The sequence below is a fragment of the Dendrobates tinctorius genome, unplaced genomic scaffold, assembly GCF_039654945.1.
Source record: "Dendrobates tinctorius isolate UK_male_01 unplaced genomic scaffold, ASM3965494v1 ptg000166l, whole genome shotgun sequence".
NCBI lineage: Eukaryota > Metazoa > Chordata > Amphibia > Anura > Dendrobatidae > Dendrobates > Dendrobates tinctorius.
Genome location: NW_027361833.1, coordinates 6,204,943 through 6,228,543, shown reverse-complemented (window position 1 = coordinate 6,228,543; position 23,601 = coordinate 6,204,943). Strand labels below are relative to the sequence as shown.

At 44.2% G+C, this 23,601-nt stretch overlaps 1 long non-coding RNA gene across 1 annotated transcript in view; it reads right to left on the bottom strand.

The window, feature by feature from the left end:
* LOC141053651 (uncharacterized) overlaps positions 1 to 23,601 on the bottom strand; it is a 46,314-nt gene that overhangs the window by 5,279 nt on the left and 17,434 nt on the right. The window lies entirely within an intron of this gene.

Below are 23,601 nucleotides of genomic sequence, written 5' to 3'. Positions count from 1 at the left end.
CAGTGAGGTTTGATGGAAATTGTTTGTGAACAGCAGTTTTCAGCCCTTTCTACAAATTCTCGATTTAATTCAGGTCTGGACTTTGACTTGGCCATTCTAACACCTGGAAACGTTTATTTGTGAACCATTCCATTGTAGATTTTGCATTATGTTTAGGATCATTGTCTTGTTGGAAGACAAATCTCCGTCCCAGTCTCAGGTCTTTTGTGGACTCCCAACAGGCTTTCTTCAAGTATGGTCCTGTATTTGGCTCCATTCATCTTCCCATCAATTTTAACCATCTTCCCTGTCTCTGTTGAAGAAAACCAGGCCCAAACCATGATGCTGCCACCACCATGTTTGACAGTGGGGATGGTGTGTTCAGGGTGATGAGCTGTGTTGCCTTTACCCCAAACATATAGTTTGCCATTGTTGCCAAAACGGTAGATTTTGGTTTCATCTGACCAGAGAACCTTCTTCCACATTTGGTGTGTCTCCCAGGTGGCTTGTTGCAAACTTTAAACAACTTTTTATGGATGTCTTTGAGAAATGGCTTTCTTCTTGCCACTCTTCCATAAAGGCCAGATTTGTGCAGTGTACAACTGAGTGCTGTCCTATGGACAGACTGTCCCACCTCAGTTGTAGATCTCTGCAGTTCATCCAGAGTGATCATGGGCCTCTTGGCTGCATCTCAGATCAGTCTTCTCCTTGTTTGAGATAAAAGTTTAGAGGGTCGGCCGGGTCTTGGTAGATTTGCAGTTGTATGATATTCCTTCCATTTCAATATGATGGCTTGCACAGTGCTCCTTGGGATGATTAAAGTTTTGGAAATCATTTTGTATCCAAATCTGGCTTTAAACTTCTTCACAACAGTATCACGGACCTGCCTGTTGTTCCTTGGTCTTCCAATAAATTTCGTTCCAACTTCACAATTGTGTCCCACTTGTTGTTGATTCTTTACCAAACATTAACATTTGGTATCTTTATGTTTGAAGCATGATATGTGGGAACAGGTTGAAAAGTTCCAGGGACCTGAATACTTTCGCAAGGCACTATATATACAGTACAGACCTAAAGTTTTAACACACCTTCTCATTCAAAGAGTTATCTTTATTTTCATGACTATGAAAATTGTAGATTCACTCTGAAGGCATCAAAACTATGAATTAACACATGTGGAATTATATAATTAACAAAAAAATGTGAAACAAGTGAAAATATGTCTTATATTCTAGGTTCTTCAAAGTAGCCTTTTGCTATGATTACTGCTTTGCATTCTCTTGATGAGCTTCAAGAGGTAGTCACCGGAAATGGTTTTCACTTCACAGGTGTGCCCTGTCAGGTTTAATAAGTGGGATTTCTTGCCTTATAAATGGGGTTGGGACCATCAGTTGTGTTGTGCAGAAGTCTGGTGGATACACAGCTGATAGTCCTACTGAATACTGTTAGAATTTTTATTATGGCAAGAAAAAAGCAGCTAAGACTGGTTTCACACTTGCGTTTTTTTTGCGCTGCTTTTTAGCGCAAAAAAACGTGTTTTTTCCCGTATACTTTAACATGGGTGCGCATATGTGCGCATACATATGCGCACGTACGCGTTTGTATGTGCATGTGTTTTTTTGCAGTGTGCGCTCGGGCGCACAAAATGCATCGTTGCATTTTTTGTGCGTCCGACTTGCCCCCAAAAAAGCATGCGCACGCAATGCGTTTTTTTACAGCAAAACACCCATTAAAGTCTATGGGTGCGCATTGTAATGCGCACGCATGCGCAAAAAACGCATGCGGTTTTTTACAAAAATGCACCAAAACCCGCAAAAAACGCACACAAACGCATGATGCTTCTTTTCATGCGTTTGTGTGCGCAAAAAACGCGCAGCAAAAAAACGCAAGTGTGAAAGTAGCCTAAGTAAAGAAAAACGAGTGACCATCATTACTTTAAGAAATGAAGGTCAGTCAGTCCGAAAAATTGGGAAAACTTTGAAAGTGTCCCCAAGTGCAGTGGCAAAAACCATCAAGCGCTACAAAGAAACTGGCTCACGAGGCCCGCCCCAGGAAAGGAAGACCAAGAGTCACCTCTGCTGCGGAGGATAAGTTCATCCGAGTCACCAGCCTCAGAAATCGCAGGTTATCAGCAGCTCAGATTAGAGACAAGGTCAATGCCACACAGAGTTCTAGCAGCAGACACATCTCTACAACAACTGTTAAGAGGAGACTTTGTGCAGCAGGCCTTCATGGTAAAATAACTGCTAGGAAACCACTGCTAAGGACAGGCAACAAGCAGAAGAGACTTGTTTGGGCTAAAGAACACAAGGAATGAACATTAGACCAGTGGAAATCTGTGCTTTGGTCTGATGAGTCCAAATTTGAGATCTTTGGTTCCAACGACTGTGTCTTTGTGGGACGCAGAAAAGGTGGACGGATGGACTCTACATGCCTGGTTCCCACCGTGAAGCATGGAGGAGGAGGTGTGATGGTGTGGGGGTGCATTGCTGGTGACACTGTTGGGGATTTAATCACAATTGAATACAAATTTCAAAAAATGACCGTCACATCCAATCATAAACATTGTGTGAACAGGTGCTTAACCTAGAGTCACCAAATCATATAAATTATTATCATGCATTTATATAGCGCCATTTATTCCATGGCGCTTTACATGTGAAAAGGGGAAATATAGACAAGTGTAATATATACAAGAGTAATATATAAGTGTAAGACAAGGGACACACAAGTACATAAGGAGAGGGGACCCTGCCCGCGAGTGCTCACAGTCTACAGGGATGGGTGAGGATACAGTAGGAGAGGGTAGAGCAGGTCGTGCGGTGGTTCAGTAGACCGAGGATCATTGCAGGCTGTAGGCTTGTCGGAACAGGTGGGTCTTCAGGTTCTTCTTGAAGGTTTCCGTTGATGGTGAGAGTCTGATGTGTTGCGGTAGGGAGTTCCAGAGTATGGGGGAAGCACGGGAGAAGTCTTGTATGCGGTTGTGGGAAGAAGAGATAAGGGGGGAGTAGAGAAGGAGACCTTGGGACGATCGAAGGTTGCGTGCGGGTAGGTACCTAGAGACCATGTCACAGATGTATGGAGGACACAGGTTGTGGATGGCTTTGTATGTCATGGTTAGGATTTTGAATTGGATCCTCTGGGCAATAGGAAGCCAGTGAAGGGCCTGGCATAGGGGGGAGGCTGGGGAATAGCGGGGAGACAGGTGGATTAGTCGGGCAGCAGAGTGTAGGATGGAATGGAGCAGTGCTAGAGTGCTAGAGGGGAGGCCAGAGAGTAGGAGGTTGCAGTAGTCGAGGCGGGAGATGATAAGAGCGTACACTAGTGTTTTTGTGGTTTCGTGGTTGAGGAATGAGCGGATCCGGGAAATATTTTTGAGTTTGAGGAGGCAGGAGGAGGCGAGGGCTTGGATATGTGGTTTGAATGAGAGCGCAGAGTCGAGGATCACCCCAAGGCACCGGGCATGCGGGACTGGGGAAAGAGAGCAGCCGTTGACATTGATGGATAGGTCTGGTGGAGGGGTAGAGTGAGATGGGGGAAAGGTGATGAATTCTGTTTTGTCCATGTTCAGTTTGAGAAAGCGAGCAGAGAAGGCTGAGATAGCAGACAGACATTGTGGGATGTCAGTCAGTAAGGAGGCGAGGTCGGGTCCAGATAGGTAGATCTGCGTGTCATCGGCATAGAGGTGATACTGCAAACCGTGGGTTTCTATGAGCTGTCCCAAGCCGAAGGTATAGATGGAGAATAGTAGGGGTCCTAGGACAGAGCCTTGGGGAACACCGACAGACAGGGGGCGAGGTGAGGAGGTGGTGTGTGAGAGGGAGACAGTGAATGTACAGTCCGTTAGGTATGATGAGATCCAGGATAGGGCCAAGTCTGTGATGCCAAGAGATGAGAGAATCTGTAGCAGGAGGGAATGGTCTACGGTGTCGAAGGCAGAGGACAGGTCCAGGAGAAGGAGGACAGAGTAGTGTCGCTTGCTCTTGGCGGTTAGTATACATATACATTCAAGCAAAAAAGGAAGCGCACTGTAGCGCCATAACATGCAAATATGAAAAGTGAATTGCATTACTGCATTAGAAATATGAAAAATTGAGAAAGTTTAGCGCATAAAATGGCCAAGTTATGTGTACCTGGAAGCCACGCTAAGGCATTTCTCATTTTCCAGGTCCCTGTCTATGCCAATGCTCACTAAGACTGAAGTCTCCATCTGAATGGGAACCTATGAAAAATCCTCTGTTTAGACTAAAGTCTATATCTCTGTGAAGGGGAAGTGGCCCTGCTTTGATTAAAAACGCCTGCAGCTAACAGGTGGAGTGCTCAGTCAAAGTAAATGAATACAAATTTCAAAAACTGACCGTCACATCCAAGCATAAACATTGTGTGAACAGGTGCTTAACCTAGAGTCACCAACTCATACACATTCAAGCAAAAAAGGAAGCACACTGTGCGCCATAACATGCAAATATGAAAAATGAATTGCATTACTGCATTGGAAATATGAAAAATTGAGAAAGTTTAGCGCATAAAATGGCCAAGTTATGTGTACCTGGAAGCCACGTTGAGGCATTTCTTGTTTTCCAGGTCCCTGTCTATGCCAATCCTCACTAAGACTGAAGTCTCCATCTGAATGGGAACCTATGAAAAATCCTCTGTTTAGACTGAAGTCTATATCTCTGTGGAGGGGAAGTGGCCCTGCTTTGATTAATTTGCGGCTAACAGGTGGAGTGCTCAGTCAGAAAGTAAATGAAAAATCCTCTGTTTAGACTGAAGTCTATATCTCTGTGGAGGGGAAGTGGCATTCTTGGATGTGACAGTCAGTTTTTGAAATTTGTATTAATTTACTTTCTGACTGAGCACTAACCACAGTTAGTTACTATGATCTCTTCAGCTAGTATATATATACATATATATATATATATATATATATATATACACACACACACTGTAAATACACAAATATGTATGCACATATATTTATTAGTACCTGAGACACTATAGACAGTATGTGTAAAGGTAAATATCGCTTATCGGGGGATTCCCGGGGGAAGAGAAATCGCCGATGCAGCTGCATTGGGCCCAGAGGTGGAGTGAGGCCCGCTGGCACCAGCTAATATTTTAGCTAGATGTGCGTCCAAGGATGCACATTCAGATGAAATATATTGCAGTGCAGGGGATCCGCCAGTTCCGTTGCAGTACGCGCCGCTGGTCAATGTGCATCCAGCAGCTGACCTCAGTGTGCCCATGACTGGGGGATATATGGCAGTGACACCAAAGTCAGCTGGCAGTGGAGAAAGGCGAGTAGAATCGGGTTTTTTCATGGGCTGCAGAAGAACAGGACAAATTATTAGAGAAAGGGGAATGGTGTCCCCTCCTCCCTCTATGCAGAGATGCCAGCTTACCCATCAGCATCCTTGTGCACTGTGTCCCGGTGGCATGCCGCGGATACATGCAGGCACTCCCGTTCTAAAAGGGGCAGCACGCGCACATTGTTAACCCCTTAACCCCCAAGGGTGGTTGGCACATTCATGACCAGGCCAATTTTTACAATTCTGACCACTGTCCCTTTATGAGGTAATAACTCTTGAACACATCCATGGATCCCGGTGATTCTGACACTGTTTTCTCGTGACATATTGTACTTCATGTTAGTGGTAAAATTTAATTCAAATAACTTGCGTTTATTTGTGAAAAAAACAGAAATTTGGCGAAAATTTTGAAAATTTCGCAATTTTCCATCTTTGAATTTTATGCCCTTAAATCACAGAGATACGGCACACAAAAAACTTAATAAGTAACATTTCACATATGTTTACTTTACATCAGCACAATTTTGAAACCAAAATTGTTTTTGTTAGGAAGTTATAAGGGTTAAAAGTTGACCAGCGATTTCTCATTTTTGCAACACCACTTTAGTTTTATGGACCACATCACATTTGAAGACATTTTGAGGGGTCTATATGATAGAAAATACCCAAAAGTGACACCATTCTAAAAACTGCACCCCTTAAGGTGCTCAAAACCACATTCAAGAAGTTTATTAACCCTTCAGGGGCTTCACAGGAATTTTTTGAATATTTAAAAAAAAATTAACATTTAACTTATTTTCACAAAAAAAATAATTCAGGTCCAATTTTTTTTATTTTACCAAGGGTAAAAGGAGAAATTGGACTGCAAACGTTATTGTGCAATTTGTCCTGAGTACGCTGATACCTGATATGTGGGGGGACCACTGTTTCGGCGCATGGCAGAGCTCAGAAGGGAAGGAGCGCCTTTTGACTTTTTCAATGCAAAATTGGCTGGAATTCAGATCGGACGCCATGTCATGTTTGGAGAGCCCCTGATGTGCCTAAACAGTGGAAACCCCCCACAAGTGACCCCATTTTGGAAACTAGACCCCCCCAAGGAACTTATCTAGATATGTGGTGAGAACTTTGAACCCACAAGGGCTTCACAGAAGTTTATAACGTACAGCCGTACAATTAAAAAATCATATTTTTTCCACAAAAATCTTTTCACCCCCAATTATTTTCCTAAAGGGTAACGGGACCCTAAAAGTTATTGTGCAACTTGTCCTGAGTACGCTGATACCCCATATGTGGGTGTAAATGACTATTTGGGTGCATGGCAGAGCTTGGAAGGGAAGAAGCGCCATTTGACTTTTTGGCTGGAATTGAGATCGGACACCATGTCGCGTTTGGAAAGCCCCTGATGTACCAAAACAGTGGAAACCCCCACAAATGACACCATTTTGGAAACTAGACCCCCCAAGGAACTTATCTAGATGTGTGGTGAGAACTTTGAACCCCCAAGGGCTTCACAGAAGTTTATAACATAGTGCCGTACAATTAAAAAAATCATATTTTTTCCACAAAAATGATCTTCACGGAAGTTTATAATACCCGAGTGTGAAAATAAAAAAAATCGTATTTTTTCCACATACACGATCTTTTAGTCCCCAATTTTTTTTTATTTTCCCAAGGGTACCAGGAGAAATTGGACCCCAAAAGTTGTTGTCCAATTTGTCCTGAGTACGCTGATACCCCATATGTGGGAGAAAGCTACTGTATGGGCACACGTCGGGGCTCGGAAGGGAAGTAGTGACGTTTTGGAATGCAGACTTTGATGGAATGGTCTGCGGGTGTCATGTTGCCTTTGGAGAGCCCCTGATGTACCTAAACAGTGGAAACCCCCCACAAGTGACCCCAATTTGCAAACTAGACACCCTAAGGAACTTATCTAGATGTGTGGTGAGCACTTTGAACCCCCCAAGTGCTTCACAGAAGTTTATAACGCCCTGGCGTGAAAATAAAAAAAAATCATATTTTTTTCCACAAAAATGATATTTTTGCCCCCAATTTTTTATTTTCCTAAGGGTAACAGGAGAAATTGGACCCCAAAAGTTGTTTTGCAATTTGTCCTGAGAAGGTGGATACCCCATATGTGGGGGTAAAACACTGTTTGGTCGCATGGCAGAGCTTGGAAGGGAAGGAGCACCATTTGACTTTTTCAAAGCAGAATTGGCTGGAATTGAGATCAGACGCCATGTTGCATTTGGAGAGCCCCTGATGTGCTCAAACAGTGGAAACCCCCCAATTCTAACTCCAACCCTAACCCCAACACACCCCTAACCCTAATCATAGAATCGCAGCGTTGGAAGGGACCTCCTGGGCCATCTGGTCCAACCCCCTGCTCAAAGCAGGATTCGCTAAATCATCCCAGTCAGATGTCTGTCCAGCCTCTGTTTGAAAACTTCCATTGAAGGAGAACTCACCACTTCTCGTGGCAGCCTGTTCCACTCATTGATCACTCTAACTGTCAAAAAGTTTTTTCTAATATCTAATCTGTGTCTCCTCCCATTCAGTTTCATCCCATTGCTTCTAGTCTTTCCTTGTGCAAATGAGAATAAAGTTGATCCTTCTACAATGTGACAGCCCTTTAGATATTTGTAGACAGCTATTAAGTCTCCTCTCAGTCTTCTCTTTTGCAAACTAAACATTCCCAAATCCTGCAACCTTTCCTCATAAGACAGGGTTTGCAGACCGGTCACCATTCTGGTCGCTCTTTTCTGAACTTGCTCCAGTTTGTTGATGTCTTTTTTAAAATGTGGTGCCCAACACTGGACACAATATTCCAGATGAGGTCTGACCAAAGAGGAGTAGAGGGAAATAATGACTTCACGTGATCTAGACTGTATGCTTCTGTTAATACATCCTAGAATTGCATTTGCCTTTTTTGCTGCTGCATCACACTGTTGACTCATATTCAGTCTGTGATCTATTAGCATACCCAAGTCTTTTTCACATGTGCTGTTGCTTAGCCCTATTCCTCCCATTCTGTATATGCTTTTTTCATTTTTATTGCCCAGATGTAGTACTTTGCATTTTTCCCTGTTAAAAACCATTTTGTTAGTTGCTGCCCACTTCTCCAGTTTATTTATATCTTTTTGAATCCTCTCTCTTCTCTAGTATTAGCTATCCCTCCTAGCTTTGTGTCATCAGCAAATTTAATCAGTTTACCCTCAATTCCTTCATCTAAATCGTTGATAAAGATGTTGAACAATACAGGGCCCAGGACAGAGCCCTGTGGTACCCCACTTGAGACATTCTTCCAACTGGATGTGCAGCCATTTACGACCACTCTTTTGGTCCGATCACTAAGCCAGTTATGAATCCACCTAACAGTTGCCTTGTCCACTCCATACTTAGTCATTTTTTCAATAAGGATTGTATGAGATACTTTGTCAAATGCTTGGCTGAAGATATACTATACAGCATTTCCTTGATCCAACCAATCAGTGATTCCGTCGTAGAAGGAAATTAAGTTAGTCTGACATAACTTATTAGTAACAAACCCATGCTGACTCTGTTTAATCACTTCATTCTTATCCAGGTTCTGACATACATGTTGTTTAATAATTTGTTCAAAGATCTTTCCTGGTATAGAATTCAGACTCACCGGCCTATAGTTGCCTGGGTCCACCTTCTTTCCCTTTTTGAAGCTAAGAACAACATTTGCTCTTCTCCAGTCTTCTGGGACTTCTCCTGTTCTCCAAGAATTTTCAAAGATTATGGAGAGGGGTTCAAAAATTTCTTCTGCTATCTCCTTCAGTACTCTGGGGTGTAATTCATCTGGACCTGGAGACTTGAATTCATTTAGGTTAGCTAAGTGTTTCCTCACTATCTTTCTGTTTATAGATATCCTGGATTCTTCTATTCCCTTAATAGGACAGTGAAGAACAGTTGATGCTACATTTCCTTTCTGAGAGAAAACATATGCAAAATAGGAATTTAATCTCAGCCCTAACCCTAATGGGAAAATGGAAATAAATACATTTTTTTATATTTTATTATTTTTCCCTAACTAAGGGGGTGATAAAGGGGGGTTTGCTTTACTATTTATTGCGGGTTTTTATGTTTGGCAGCTGTCACACGCTAAAAGACGCTTTTTACTGTAAAAATAGTTTTTGCATCACCACATATTGAGAGCTGTAATTTTTCCACATTTTGACCCACCGAGTCATGTGAGGTCTTATTTTTTGCAGGACGAGCTGACGTATTTATCGATACTATTTTCGGGCACGTGACATTTTTTGATCGCTTTTTATTCCGATTTTTGGGACGCAGAATGAACAAAAAACAGAGTTTCATGAATTTCTTTTGGGGGGTGCGTTTACACCGTTCCACGTGCGGTAAAATTGATAAGGCGGTTTTATTCTTCGGGTCAGTACGGTTACAGTGATACCTCATTTATATCTTTTTTATGTTTTGGCGCTTTTATGCAATGAAAACAATTTTATATAAAAAATAATTATTTTTGCATCGCTTTATTCTGCGAGCTATAACTTTTTTATTTTTTTGGTGATGACGCTGTGTGGCGGATCGTTTTTTCGGGACAAGATGACGTTTTCAGCGGTACCATGGATATTTACATGCGTCTTTTTGATCACGCGTTATTGCACTTTTTGTTCGGCGGTATGATGATAAATCATTATTTTTTGCTTTTTTATTTTTTAATGGGTTCGCTAAAGGGGTTAACTAATGTGACAGTTTTATAGGGCAGGTCGTTACGGACATGGCGATACCAAATATGTGTACTTTTATTGTTTGTATTTCCAAAAAATGAATTTATTAGGGAATATTTTTTTTTTTTTTTTTAATTTAGCGATTTTTTAAAAATTATATTTACACTTTCAGCGATCTGTCACAGGCACTGCACAGGCTTTCCTCATGCCTGCGCCTTGCAGGCAGTGAGGAAACCAGCTCCCTGCAGGCCCCCGTCGCCATTTTGGATCCGGGGACCTGCAGGGAAGGAGGCCCCCGAAGCAGCGCTGCACATCGCGCTGCTCTGGGGGTCTCTGGGAAGCACGGAGGGAGCCCCCTCCCTGCCGATGCTTCCTTCAACCCCCGGTACACCGCGATCATGTTTGATCGCTGTGTGCCAGGGGTTAACGTGTCGGGGGCGGGCCGTGACCACCCCTGACACATTGTGCTCACAGAGTGAGCCCGCTGATCGCTGTGACGTACTATCCCGTCCTTGGGAATTAAGTCCCAGGGCACATGGACGGGATAGTACGTCACATGGCAGAAAGGGGTTAAATGCTCCCAGCAACAGCTGGGAGGCATTTAATTAAATGTATGTTAACTTGCAAGGTGTCTCGCAGCCAATAGCTGGGAAACATCTTGTACAAACGGCACCATCCCCACTAGGAAGGTGCCTGAGCAATGCTCATAGTTATGTGAGTGACTAATGACGATGTTATGTTAGATGTGTATGCAACTATATGTTGGCAGGACCCCCATCCCTAGTCTGATATAGTATTCCATACCATGTGTCCTGTTATTAGTGCTCGCTTCCTGTGACTGCTTCGGAGGTGTCCGTATCCAGAAATCGCGTCTGTGGTACCGGTACCCTGCTGTCCTTTATTACGTAACATCCTCTGTATTTATGTATGGTGTCGTCCCTTATTATATATGTTATGTGGAGTGCCGTACATTATTACATGGTATCATCTCTTATCATCTACAGAACCATCCCTTACTATGAGTAATCTCATTATTTTTGTTATTCACAGGGCCCTCTCTTTATTACATAGACTACTCTCTTGTAAAATGACAGCTGATGGAGCAGCATCGGACCAAAAGACCAGTCCATCAGCTGCATTCATAACAAAAGGTTTCACATGCTCCATCAGCTGTCATTTCAGTTTATATCTGACGAGTGAACAATCTAATACATAAAGCTCAAAGTGTGTATGTGTGTATGTGTGTGTGTATGTTTGTATGTCCGGGATAAACATCCGCACCGTCGCAGCTACAGCCACAAAATTTGGCACAGTCACACGTCTGGACCCCGAGAGCGTCCTAAGCTATGTTGTGAGGCGAAATTTTAACCCCGCGCGTTCCAATTCACCAAACAATTTTGCCCCTATCTACATACTGGGGGAAAAAAGTGTGTGCGCGTCAAGCCCCGCCCCTCATTGTGATGTAACAATGCCCCTATTTGCATACTGGGGAAGCAGTGTGTGCGTATCAAGCCCCGCCCCTCAATATGATGTCAAAATGGTGATAGAGTCGAAGATTTTTAACCAGACCCTCACTGGTGGCTTTAGATGGTAGAGTTTCCTTCGGATGGCATAGAAGGTTTTGCATGCCTTGTCTTTCAGGGTCTCTATGGCTTGTTTGAAGCTCCCTGATCGGTGAATCTCTAGGCCCAGATAGGTATATTTGTCCGTTCCTGTAAGGGCGCAGTTGTTGAGGATAAATGAAGGGTGCTGGTCTGATTTTCTCTTTCTCTTCTGGAACACCATGATGTTGGTTTTCTTTAGGTTGACCGGCAGAGCCGGTAGATATGTATGATGGGTAAATGGGCATGGGACTATGGGATGGAGGATGTCTGATGGGTATATGGGCACTCGACTATGGGATGGCTAATATGTATGATGGGTATATGGGCATGGAACTATGGGATGGAAAATATGTATGATGGGTATATGGGCATGGGACTATGGGATGGAGAATATGTATGACGGGTATATGGGCATGGGACTATGGGATGGAGGATGTGTGATGGGTGTTTGGGCACTCGACTATGGGATAGAGGATATGTATGATGGGTATATGGGTACGGGCCTATGGGATCATGGATATGTTTGATGGGTATATGGGCATGGGACTATGGGATGGAGGATGTATGATGGGTATATGGGCACTCGACTATGGGTTGGAGGATATGTATGATAGATATATGGGCACGGGCCTATGGGATCGTGGATATGTATGATGGGTATATGGGCACGGGACTATGGGATGGAGGATAATTACAATTTTCTATAACTAACCACAGTTAGTTACTATGCCCGGGCAGCGCCGGGCTCTTCAGCTAGTCTAATATATAAAGCTCAAAGTGTGTATGTATGTGTGTATGTTTGTATGTCCGGGATAGGCATCCGCACCGTCGCAGCTACAGCCACAAAATTTGGCACAGTCACACGTCTGGACCCCGAGAGCATCCTAAGCTATGTTGTGAGGCGAAATTTTAACCCCGCGCGTTCCAATTCACCAAACAATTTTGCCCCTATTTACATACTGGGGGAAAAAGTGTGTGCGCGTCAAGCCCCGCCCCTCATTGTGATGTCACTATGCCCCTATTTGCATACTGGGGAAGCAGTGTCTGCGTATCAAGCAGCGCCCCTCATTATGATGTCAAAATGGTTGCCATGGCGACGCTGATGTCATCAAAGGTTGCAAGCCCCGCCGCCGCTCATTATGATGTCATAATGGTTGACTATGGGATGGAGGATGTGTGATGGGTATATGGGCACTGGACTATGGGATGGAGGATATGTATGACGGGTATATGGGCACGGGACTATGGTATGGCGGATATGTATGATGGGTATATGGGAACGGGACTATGGGATGGAGGATATGTATGACGGTATATGGGCACGGGACTATGGGCTGGCGGATATGTATGATGGGTATATGGGCACGGGACTATGGGATGGAGGATATGTATGATGGGTATATAGGCACGGGACTATGGGATGGAGGATATGTATGATGGGTATATGGGCATGGGACTATGAGATGAAGGATGTATGATGGGTATATGGACACTCTACTATGGGATGGAAGATATGCATGACGGGTATATGGGCACGACACTATGGGATGGCGGATATGTATGTTGGGTATATGGGCAGGGGACTATGGGATGGAGGATCTGTATGATGGGTATATAGGCACGGGACTATGGGATGGAGGATATGTATGATGGGTATATGGGCATGGGACTATGAGATGAAGGATGTATGATGGGTATATGGGCACTCGACTATGAGATGGAGAATATGTATGATGGGTATATGGGCACGGGACTATGGGATGGCGGATATGTATGATGGGTATATAGGCACGGGACTATGGGATGGAGGATATGTATGATGGGTATATAGGCACGGGACTATGGGATGGAGGATATGTATGATGGGTATATGGGCATGGGACTATGAGATGAAGGATGTATGATGGGTATATGTGGGCACTCGACTATGAGATGGAGGATATGTAGGATGGGTATATGGGCACGGGACTATGGGCTGGCGGATATGTATGATGGGTATATGGGCACGGGACTATGGGATGGAGGATATGTATGATGGGTATATAGGCACGGGACTATGGGATGGAGGATATGTATGATGGGTATATGGGCATGGGACTATGAGATGAAGGATGTATGATGGGTATATGGACAATCGACTATGGGATGGAAGATATGCATGACGGGTATATGGGCACGACACTATGAGATGGCGGATATGTATGATGGGTAATGGGCACGGGACTATGGGATGGAGGATATGTATGATAGGTATATAGGCACGGGACTATGGGATGGAGGATATGTATGATGGGTATATGGGCATGGGACTATGAGATGAAGGATGTATGATGGGTATATGGGCACTCGACTATGAGATGGAGAATATGTATGATGGGTATATGGGCACGTGACTATGGGATGGCGGATATGTATGATGGGTATATGGGCATGGGACTATGGGATGGAGGATATGTATGACGGGTATATTGGCACGGGACTATGGGATGGAGGATATGTATGATGGGTATATGGGCATGGGACTATGAGATGAAGGATGTGTGATGGGTATATGGGCACTCGACTATGGGATGGCGAATATGTATGATGGGTATATGGGCATGGGACTATGGGATGGAGAATATGTATGATGGGTATATGAGCACTCGACTATGGGATGGAGGATATGTATGACGGATATATGGGCACGGGACTATGGGATGTAGGATATGTATGATGGGTATATTGGCACGGGACTATGGGATGGAGGATATGTATGATGGGTATATGGGCATGGGACTATGGGATGGAGGATGTGTGGTAGGTATATGGGCACTGGACTATGGGATGGAGGATATGTATGATGGGTATATGGGCACAGGCCTATGGGATGGCGGATATGTATGATGGGTATATGTGCACTCGACTATGGGATGGCGAATATGTATGATGGGTGTATGGGCATGGGACTATGGGATGGAGGATGTGTGATGGGTATATGGGCATGGGACTATGGGATGGAGGATGTGTGATGGGTATATGGGCACGGGACTATGGGATGGAGGATAATTATAATTTGCTACAACTAACCACAGCTAGTTACTATGCCCGGGCAGCGCCGGGCTCTTCAGCTAGTATGTAATAAAGAGCAGGGAGCTATGAATAACAAAAATAACGAGAATCCGATACGTAAGGGATGGTGCTGTACATAACAAGAGGGAACTAAGTGACAAGGGACGGCGCTATACATAAAGAGAGGGCACTGTGTAATAAGGGGTGACAATATATATCTCGGAGAAGATAGTAAAAAAAAAATATATCTAATATATAAAGCTCAAAGTGTGTATGTATGTGTGTGTGTGTGTGTGTATGTGTATGTCCGGGATAGGCATCCGCACTGTCGTAGCTACAGTCACAAAATTTAACACAGTCACACATCTGTACCCCGAGAGCGTCGTAAGCTATGTTGTGAGGCGAAATTTTAACCCCGCGCGTTCCAATTCACCAAACAATTTTGCCCCTATCTACATACTAGGGGAAAACGTGTGCTCGTGTCAAGCCCCGCCCCTCTTTGTGATGTCATAATGCCCCAATTTGCATACTGGGGAAGCAGTGTGTGCGTATCAAGCCCCGCCCCTCATTATGATGTCACAACGGTTGCCATGGCGACGCTGATGTCATCATAGGTCGCAAGCCCCGCCGCCGCTCATTATGATGTCATAATGGTTGACTATGGGATGGAGGTTGTGTGATGGGTATATGGGCACTGGACTATGGGATGGAGGATATGTATGACGGGTATACGGGCACGGGACTATGGGATGGCGGATATGTATATGGGCACGGGACTATGGGATGGAGGATGTGTGATGGGTATATGGGCAATTGACTATGGGATGGAGGATATGTTTGACGGGTATATGGGCACGGGACTATGGGATGGCGGATATGTATATGGGCACGGGACTATAGCTTGGAGGATGTGTGATGGGTATATGGGCATTGGACTATGGGATGGAGGATAAGTATGACGGGTATATGGGCACGGGACTATGAGATGGCGGATATGTATGATGGGTATATGGACACGGGACTATGGGATGGAGGATATGTATGATGGGTATATGGGCATGGGACTATGAGATGAAGGATGTGTGATGGGTATATGGGCACTCGATTAAGGGATGGCGAATATGTATGATGGGTATATGGGCATGGGACTATGGGATGGAGAATATGTATGATGGGTATGTGGGCACTGGACTATGGGATGGAGGATATGTATGACGGGTATATGGACACGGGACTATGGGATGGAGGATGTGTGATGGGTATATGGGCAATTGACTATGGGATGGAGGATATGTTTGACGGGTATATGGGCACGGGACTATGGGATGGCGGATATGTATATGGGCACGGGACTATAGGTTGGAGGATGTGTGATGGGTATATGGGCATTGGACTATGGGATAGAGGATAAGTATGACGGGTATATGGGCATGGGACTATGAGATGAAGGATGTGTGATGGGTATATGGGCACTCGACTATGGGATGGCGAATATGTATGATGGGTATATGGGCATGGGACTATGGGATGGAGAATATGTATGATGGGTATATGGGCAAGGGACTATGGGATGGAGAATATGTATGATGGGTATATGGGCATGGGACTATGGGATGGAGGATGTGTGATGGTATATGGGCACTGGACTATGGGATGGAGGATTTGTATGATTGGTATATGGGCACGGGACTATGGGATGGAGGATAAGTATGATGGGCATATGGGCATGGGACTATGAGATGCAGGATGTGTGATGGGTATATGGGCACTCGACTATGGGATGGCTAATATGTATGATGGGTATATGGGCATGGAACTATGGGATGGAAAATATGTATGATGAGTATATGGGCATGGGACTATGGGATGGAGAATATGTATGAAGGGTATATGGGCATGGGACTATGGGATGTAGGATGTGTGATGGGTATCTGGGCACTGGACTATGGGATGGAGGATATGTATGACGGGTATATGGACACGGGACTATGGGATGGCGGATATGTATATGGGCACGGGACTATGGGATGGAGGATGTGTGATGGGTATATGGGCAATTGACTATGGGATGGAGGATATGTTTGACGGGTATATGGGCACGGGACTATGGGATGGCGGATATGTATATGGGCACGAGACTATAGGTTGGAGGATGTGTGATGGGTATATGGGCATTGGACTATGGGATGGAGGATATGGAGGATGGAGGATATGTATGACGGGTATATGGGCATATATGGGTATGGTATATGGGCACGGGACTATGAGATGGCGGATATGTATGATGGGTATATCGACACGGGACTATGGGATGGAGGATATGTATGATGGGTATATGGGCATGGGACTATGAGATGAAGGATGTGTGATGGGTATATGGGCACTCGACTATGGGATGGCGAATATGTATGATGGGTATATGGGCATGGGACTATGGGATGGAGAATATGTATGATGGGTATATGGGCAAGGGACTATGGGATGTAGAATATGTATGATGGGTATATGGGCATGGGACTATGGGATGGAGGATGTGTGATGGGTATATGGGCACTGGACTATGGGATGGAGGATATGTATGATGGGTATATGGGCACTCGACTATTGGATGGCGAATATGTATGATGTGTGTATGGGCATGGGACTATGGGATGGAGGATGTGTGATGGGTATATGGGCATGGGACTATGGGATGGCGGATATGTATGATGGGTATATGGGCACGGGACTATGGGATGGAGGATATGTATGATGGGTATATGGGCATGGGACTATGAGATGCAGGATGTGTGATGGGTATATGGGCACTCGACTATGGGATGGCGAATATGTATGATGGGTATATGGGCATGGGACTATGGGATGGAGAATATGTATGATGGGTATATGGGCATGGGACTATGGGATGGAGGATGTGTGATGGGTATATGGGTACTGGACTATGGGATGGAGGATTTGTATGATGGATTTGTATGATGAAATTTGTATGATGATTTGTATGATGAAATCGGAAAACCAGGGGAATTTTGGTTCATCTTTCATCGTTTTTAAGAAATCTCAAGATGGAAGAGGCCAGGAGCCATTTGGTGAGCTGCATTTCTTGCTACATGTTCACAGATTTACCAGTGGAAAAGCCAAACTTCACATGCCACAAATGCAAGCTTGTGTCCCTGTTGGAGGTAAAGTTGCAAAATCTCGAAGAGAGGTTAGCTACGTTGAAGATCATTAAGGAAGGTGAAGAGTTCTTGGACAGAGCAGAATTATCTCTTCATGTTACAGAAAGAGAAGAAATTCGAAGTGCACCTGAAGAAACAGAGGAATGGAGACATGTGACCCAGAGAAGCAGGAGGATCAGGAGGCAGTCAGCACCCATACTGCTCAGAAACCAGTACCAGGCTCTCACGCAGGAAAACGATGAAGAAATACATCAGGATAAGACTTTGCCAACAAACAGCAACCTTGTACGCCTTCAGAGTCCTCCTGGATGGAGAAAGAAAAATGTTGTGAAGAAGAAACGGAGAGTGGAGGTCATGGGGGATTCCCTGTTGAGAGGAACAGAGGCCACTATCTGCAGACCGGATATAACTTCAAGAGAAATGTGCTGTCTTCCAGGTGCAAAAATTAAAGATGTGTCTGACAGGATATCAGGACTCTTCAGACCTACAGATGACTACCCATTCCTGCTACTACATGTGGGGACAAATGACACCGCAAGAAACGACCTGGAAACCATCTGCAGAGACTTTGAAGACTTAGGCAAGAAAGTGAAAGAACTGGGAGCAAAGGTGGTCTTCTCTTCCATCCTCCCAGTGGATGGCCATGGAACAAGGAGGTGGAATAAGATTCTGCAGGTGAACAACTGGCTACGTCGATGGTGCCGTCAGCAATGATTTGGATTTCTGGATCACGGAGTGAACTACTTATACGATGGACTACTTGCTAGAGATGGGGTGCACCTTACGAAGACTGGAAAGCATGTATTTGGAAGTCGCCTTGCTACACTTGTAAGGAGAGCTTTAAACTAGAACAACATGGGAAGGGAAGCAAAAGACCAGAAAAAGCCATACACCTGACAAATGCTATTGAGAACACTGCTATTAGAAGTGGAAAGGAAGAACAAAGACGAAAGAATCTAATTAATAAAAATATTGGAGAAAGAGAAACCAATCACAAACTAAAATGCTTCTATACTAATGCACAAAGCATGGGCAACAAACAAGGAGAATTGGAACTACTAACACAGGAAAAGAAATATGATGTCATTGGAATCACTGAAACTTGGTGGGACAATACACATGATTGGAATAGAAGACTAGAAGGATACAACTTATTTGCATGAAACAGACATGATAAACGAGGAGGGGGTGTCGCATTGTATGTTAGAAACGCGTATATCTGCACAGAGATTGAAGCTTCAGAGACTGTGAGATCTGTGGAGACTGTTTGGGTAAGAATACAAGGACAGAACAATGGAAAGGACACCATTGTAGGCATTTACTACAGGCCGCCTGTGCAAGCTGAAGATATTGATGAACTCTTTACGCATCAAATGGCCAAGTTCTCCAAAAAATATGACATAGTTGCACTGGCGTAGCGTGGGGGGGGCGGCCCGCCCCAGGCGGCACGTGTGTGGGGGCGGCGCGGCACCAGCCAGCAATTCAATTCCTCTGCTCTGCTCTGTGAGGACTCCGCGGAGGGCGGAGGCACAGTACAGGCAGCTGCGCTTTCTACCTTGCTGCTGCCTGCTGGACTGTGGACAGACTCCTACTTGGAGGCTGGAGCCCCGGCTGCTGTCCGCTCCTGAGCCGGTGCTGGGCGGTGGGCGCACTCAGAGAGAGACCCGTCCACTCCTGGAGGAGGTGTTGGCCGCTCAGGGCGGGTTGGTCGTTGGTCGGAGCTGCCCGAAGAACACGTGGAGGCGGCGCTGAGAGGCTGAGGTGACGCAGGAGCAGATCCTCGTGGGGACACAGGAGCCGGTGAGTGAGGGGGACGGCGGGAAGCGCTGCCCCTGATATCTGTGAGGGGAGGGAGGGAGACACTGGCCTGCAGATAAACATTCAGAGTAAGGATCATGATGTGACAGGCAATTCTCAATTCTGACAGGTATATAGCCATGGAAAGAATGAGAGGGGAATTATTTACATCAGGATATTGGAGAGGAGACCCATGGGTGTTTTGTGTTCCATTTAGAAAGGCAAGAAGTGGGCTGCTTGTATGTGGAGACAGTGTACAGAAAGCATTATTGCGTGTGGAGGATTACTGCAGGGTCGGGGGGGGGCCCGGGGGGGGCATTCATTTGTGTAGAGAAGAGTGGTGAAGTAGTCATACTGCATGGGGGGGAGGTATGAGGTCCATGAAAGGGATATACTGGGTGGGAACATGAAGAGGATTCGCTATGAGCATTATTTCTCTGTGGGTGCGCAAATTCAGTTAGTTAGGGGACAACACCCTTGAAGAAGCTGGACGAAACGCGAGTGAAGGAACACAGAGCCAAACACTGTGCTGCACACTGTACAGGCTTAGGACTAGTCTAAGGTACATTCTGTCTAATTGTAGTGCTGCCACACACACTGCCTGGAGATTGGCGTCTTCTATAACTCCAGCTGCCTGTAATGTAGTCAGTGCTGGATACAAACGCCTCCATCAAGAGCAGATATCAGCGTCCTAACGCCTAAAAAAATGCCACAACTTTTCAACTGCTCTCTGGCCTCCACCAGTCATGTACGCGGCGGCGGGCCGGCCGGCACAGCTGTCATATTCGCCAGTCATGTAAGCCATCATATATGTCAATGTCAGTCATGTACGCCAGTCATGTAATATACGCCAGTCATGTAATGTATGCCAGTCATGTAAATGTGTGCCAGTCATGTAATGTACGCCAGTCATGTAATGTACGCCAGTCATGTACGCCAGTCATGTAATATACGCCAGTCATGTAATATACGCCAGTCATGTACGCCAGTCATGTAATGTACGCCAGTCATGTACGCCAGTCATGTAATATACGCCAGTCATGTACGCCAGTCATGTAATGTAAGCCAGTCATGTAATATATGCCAGTCATGTACGCCAGTCATGTAATGTAAGCCAGTCATGTAATGTACGCCAGTCATGTAATATACGCCAGTCATGTAATGTAAGCCAGTCATGTAATGTACGCCAGTCATGTAATATACGCCAGTCATGTACGCCAGTCATGTAATGTAAGCCAGTCATGTACGCCAGTCATGTAATGTAAGCCAGTCATGTAATGTACGCCAGTCATGTAATGTATGCCAGTCATGTACGCCAGTCATGTAATGTAAGCCAGTCATGTAATGTACGCCAGTCATGTAATATACGCCAGTCATGTACGCCAGTCATGTAATGTAAGCCAGTCATGCAATGTACGCCAGTCATGTAATGTAATGTACGCCAGTCATGTAATATACGCCAGTCATGTACACCAGTCATGTAATGTAAGCCAGTCATGTACGCCAGTCATGTAATGTAAGCCAGTCATGTTTGCCAGTCATGTAATGTATGCCAGTAATGCAATGTACGCCAGTCATGTAATGTAAGCCAGTCATGTAATGTACGCCAGTCATGTAATATACGCCAGTCATGTACGCCAGTCATGTAATGTAAGCCAGTCATGCAATGTATGCCAGTCATGTAATGTAATGTACGCCAGTCATGTAATATACGCCAGTCATGTACACCAGTCATGTAATGTAAGCCAGTCATGTACGCCAGTCATGTAATGTAAGCCAGTCATGTTTGCCAGTCATGTAATGTATGCCAGTAATGCAATGTACGCCAGTCATGTAATGTAAGCCAGTCATGTATGCCAGTCATGTAATGTATGCCAGTCATGTAATGTACGCCAGTCATGTAATATACGCCAGTCATGTAATGTACAACAGTCATGTAAGACAATCATGTATGCCAGAAGTACGCCAGTCATGTAGGCCCATCATGAAAGACAGTCATGAAAGACAGATATGTATGCCAGTCATTTACGCCAGTCATGTCTGCAAATCATTTATGTCAGTCTTGTAAGCCAGTCATGTATGCCAGTTATGTTACCCAGTCATGTATGCAAGTCATGGAGGGCAGTCATTTACACCAGTCATGTAACACAGTCATGTAAGACAGTCATGTACGCCAATCTTTTATGCCAGTCATGTAAGCCAGTCATGGGGGCACCAGTGAGCCTTATATAGAAGCTATGTACACCTGTATACACCTCTGGAAGCCACCTATCGAAGCTATATACAAGTATACACCCCTGGGAACACCTATATACCCCTATATACTCACCTGGGAGCCACCTATAGAAGCTATATACACACCTGGCAGTAGTCTACAAAAGCTATATACCCGTATACACACTTGGGAGTCAGCTATAGAAGCTATATACCCCTATAAACAACCGGGGATGTGAGATCCACCTATAGAAAGGATATGCACATGGCAAAGTGTGATTCATCTCACTATATAACACTCATGGTATTATACAGAAGATGTGGTATATACCAGTGTACGCACACCTCTACCTATATACTCCTCACATCATGTTCTATTTCTGTATATAAACCCTGTTATATTCCATTATATAATATATACTTACCTGTAATGTGCTCATCTGAAGAAAATATATTATTCTCTATACATAGGGAGCAGTATTATAGTAGTTATATTCCTGTACATAGGAACAATATTATAGTAGTTATATTCTTGTACATAGGAACAATATTATAGTAGTTATATTCTTGTACATAGGGGCAGTATTATAGTAGTTATATTCTTGTACATAGGGGGCAGTATTATAGTAGTTATATTCTTGTACATAGGGAGCAGTATTATAGTAGTTATATTCTTGTACATAGGGAGCAGTATTATAGTAGTTATATTCTTGTATATAGGGAGCAGTATTATAGTAGTTATATTCCTGTACATAGGGGCAGTACTATAGTAGTTATATTCTTGTACATAGGAGCAGTATTATAGTAGTTATATTCTTGTATATAGGGAGCAGTATTATAGTAGTTATATTCCTGTACATAGGGGCAGTACTATAGTAGTTATATTCTTGTACATAGGAGCAGTATTATAGTAGTTATATTCTTGTACATAGGAGCAGTATTATAGTAGTTATATTCTTGTACATAGGAGCAGTATTATAGTAGTTATATTCTTGTACATAGGGGGCAGTATTATAGTAGTTATATTCTTGTACATAGGGAGCAGTATTATAGTAGTTATATTCTTGTATATAGGGAGCAGTATTATAGTATTTATATTCCTATACATAGGGGCAGTACTATAGTAGTTATATTCTTGTACATAGGAGCAGTATTATAGTAGTTATATTCTTGTATATAGGGAGCAGTATTATAGTAGTTATATTCCTGTACATAGGGGCAGTACTATAGTAGTTATATTCTTGTACATAGGAGCAGTATTATAGTAGTTATATTCTTGTACATAGGAGCAGTATTATAGTAGTTATATTCTTGTACATAGGGGCAGTATTAAATTCAGATGTCATTAATATCATGTTGAACTGAACAAAAGTTAGTTCTGCAAATCTAGTGACAGACCTTAATCTCTGTGACCAGGTGTGCTCTCCTAGTGCTCTAATTACACCGCCGTACACTCACAATGCTGGGGAGAAGCAGAGGTGCACAGCACAACCCCAATATGTGAGTGACCATTTGGCCCTATACATACTCCTCATTGCGCCCCTTCTCTTTGTGTTTTTTTTACATGCTGGCCATTACAGAACGTTGAAACACAGCCGGCCCTGCGGCAACGTTGATGCACATCCTGCCAAATTAGTTTGGCCTATGCGTGAATTTTCAAGAATCTTTGCGTGAATTGTAAGTGAAGGCATCATAATGAAGAGAGTAAAAGAGAGCGGTGCGGCATTCCGTAAAAAGAAAAAAGCCAAAGAAGAGG